The following is a 3,607-nucleotide window of genomic DNA, read 5'->3' on the forward strand; positions in this document are numbered from 1 at the left end:
CACTCTGGGTCCTTGAGCAATGGTCCTTAACCCCCACCATCTGCTCCTCCGGGTGTCCTAGGTAGCAGCTCTCTGTTCCACACAGAGGTCTGTGGTAGCTCGGTGGTCTGTGGTTGCGTCAGGAAGGGCATCCGGCGTAAAAATAACTGCCAAGTCTTCGTGCGAGTTAGTTCGCTGTGGCGACCCCTTACGCAGGGAGCAGCCGAAAGAAGAAAAAAAAATTAGTAAATAAATACACCCGACTTCGGAATTAGCAGAAGATAATGGATGGATGAAATAAATAAATAAAAACCTGCATCCAGCCCCAGGATTTTCAACTTCAGCTGGACTGAAGTTGAGTGACACGTGATCTGATGGGAGTGTTCAGGGTCATCTGCTGCAACGGTTTGGCTTTGCACAGCTGCAACAACTCTGATGTCTGTGGGAGTTATAAGAAGAGTGATGTGAGTGTTAGCGCCTCTGTGGCCAGTGGAGGCTGTCGGCACGGTGATACGGCAGATGGAGCAGGGTGGGATAATTAGAGGAGGACAGGCTCCATGAGCCGTCTAAACAGGCAGAGAAGCCTGCTGGCTACAGAGAGGACCTTGACAACAAAGCATGTCCGCTGGCAGTGTTTTGGGTGGTTTTTTTAGTAGATTGACCATTATATTTTGACGTTTGAAGCTCTTTGCCATCTCAGCTGTTCCACTAGGGGGTTATACTAGAGTTGTGTGAGTCAAGCCATTTTTAGTGACCTAAAAAAGTTTTCAGCCACAACCACAGTAGTTGTTTGTCCATCCATCCATCCATCCATCCATCTATCCATCCATCCATTATCTTTACCTGCTTCTTCCTTTTCGGGCCGCGGGGTCACTGGTGCCCATGTCCAGCAGTCACTGTGTGAGAGGAGGGGTACACCCTGGACAGGTCTGGAGGCCGACTTGCAGTGTCTCCCTGACGCCCATAAACCATATCTGTGCAGACAAAGTGCACTTTTGTGAGTTGGGACTGCAGATGGCTTCAGGACTAGAGGAACGCCTGCTGAACTCTGAGCTCCACTGAAAGGTTCTTGTGTTATAAAAGTCAACAGAAAGAAGACCACACTCAAAGTCCATTCTGTGACACTATGTATTTTGTCTCTCTGAATGCCCTTGCAAGTAAAAAGACAATTAAACCTGCAATGAGTTTGTGGTTCTTTACTGAGTAAACAACATCAGTGAATGATAATCTTTCTGCATAGAATTGACATGTTTGGCAAAGGTCACTCTAGAGTATATATCTATATTCTTCCTCTGTACAGTTGTCATATCCAGCTTTACTTCCTGAAATGTTCCAATGAACTGACATTATTATTGACCGCCGTCAAAAACGCCAACGCAAATGATGGTGTAATGTTTTGCTTGTGTCTGTGTGTGTTCCTTCCAGGAAACACTTAATGGATTTTAATGAAACTTGCAGCAAGTACAAATTGGATGTACACCCACAACGGATTGACTTTTGGAGTCAGTCCAATTCCAGATGGCACAGCTGATCAACATTAGCCAACACAAAAATGGCTAAAATTTGATGTGGTAGTATTTGAGAGTCATTCCCAACACACTCTGAGTGTAATAGCTAACATGAGATTAGATATAATGGTATTTTTAAGGTGAGACCAAGAGGGTTTCTACTTCTACTTCTCAACACTGGATGATCTAAAACTCTGGCATGAAGGTGGTGGGTGACTTTAATTATTTATCACTCTAATCTACTGCATATTGTCAGTCACATTTTATCACCGTGACTACACAATCACAAAAGGACCACTGAAACATTTCTCGGACACTCATTAATCAGCCTCCAATGTCTGCCTGGCAACAAAAATAGGGACATTAAAATCAGATCGTGTAAAATACTCTCAGGTTAAGTCATCAATCTTGGCTTAATACCAGTTTGCAGGCATGGAAGACATGTCTTTTTAAAGGGGAGCTCTAACTGTGGCCATTATCTGAAAAGGTTTTCTTGTTTGGACATCTCAGTTTGGAGCATGATAGATGAACAGGGCCAGCCAGTGTTTTGCAGGACCGGAATAAAGGTGGCATCTCCCCCCTCTTTGATCTGAGCCATGCCCTGGACATTGTCATAGATCTTAGGTTGCTTTGATGGATGAAGGAGCTTTTCCTGCTTTGTTTCAGGGTTGAATAATGACTTCTCTGTGTCTGTCCTCTTGTCTCGAGATGAAGCTGGAGGTCAGAAAAGAAACGCTGCTCGGCAACAGAATAAATGGATGAGAGGATCTGCTGTGAGAATAGAAAAGTTTCTGGCTGCTGTTATGTGCAGTGAAGGGCAGCAACAAAATAGCAGACAATTATTAATCCCTGCTTTTCTTCACTGCCCCACAATAAGTCTTTCTTAATGGCATTGTAAACTGCTTTAGACGCTTTAAACCAGCTATACTTTAATTCATTTAGATAAACGCAGCATGTGATAGTTCTGGTTGTTCTGCCGAAGGAGAATATCGCCTCAGAACATGACTTTTAATGGCTCTTTCCACCAGGTGGTGATGTTGTTCACAAAAAGTTGAGAAATGGTGCATTACAAAACAATTGCAAATGATTTGGGGGGGGGGGGGGCATTTTTTTCATTTAATGTGGTTAATCCTAAAGGGTTGTTTGTTTGTTGAACTGTTAATTATTAGCAAATATAGAATAAAGTGGTAAACACATTGATGAAAATGAGAGCTGTGACTACAGAGACATGAGGGTGTAGTTGCTCTGGGCTACATAAATGATTTCAAGCACTAAGTCTGTGTCCTGCTGATGTTATGGATGACAAGTTTCTTAAAGAAATGTCACAAACAGAATAATCTGTGGCCGCGGGGTACACAAGCGCAAATGGGAGAAAGTGAAGTAGACTGTAGATTGTTTAAATTGAGAGCAGGGTTCTCACTAGTTTCAGGTACAGGATGATGACAAAGCAGCATGAACATCCTAATCTGCTTTGCGTTAAGGAACACGTCAAAGACTACGTTTCAGTGAGTACAACTTGCAAAACATTAAAGAAAACACTATTTTAAACTGTTCCTATCTTTGCAATAACCTTAATCTAAGCATAGGACACCATAGTAAACAAATGTAAATGCTATTTTGTGAAATTCCTGTTTCTAGAAAAAACAAGATTTGCTTAATCAGTGCCGTCGAAAGATTTATATGTAGGATGTCGTTTATATAACTTGTTTCTAAAATATTAAAAAAGGACACTGTGTATTTATTTATTTACTTATTTATTTAACCAAGTAATAGTATAATAGAGATTATGTCATCTACTTCCCCGGGTGCCCAGCAGCTCTCTGCTCCACACAGAGGGCTGTGGTAGCTCGGTGGACTGTGGTTGAGGCAGGAAGGACGTCCGGTGTAAAAAAAAAATGGTAAGTTTTTTGTGTGAGTTAATTCACAAGCCCTGAGAAAGAGAGAAGTATATATATATATATATATATATTCCAAATTAAAGTCAAGTTTATTGTCATTACTTGGCGGAACAAAATTATATATTCAAGATCCCAGTTAACCAAAAAATATCAAAAATATAATGTGTAAAAAAAAAACAGTGTATAAGAAACTAAGGTATACGCTATGCTAAACAAATGCCA

Source organism: Nematolebias whitei, chromosome 18 (assembly GCF_014905685.2).
Source record: "Nematolebias whitei isolate Nwh7 chromosome 18, NemWhi1, whole genome shotgun sequence".
NCBI classification, from domain to species: Eukaryota; Metazoa; Chordata; class Actinopteri; order Cyprinodontiformes; family Rivulidae; genus Nematolebias; species Nematolebias whitei.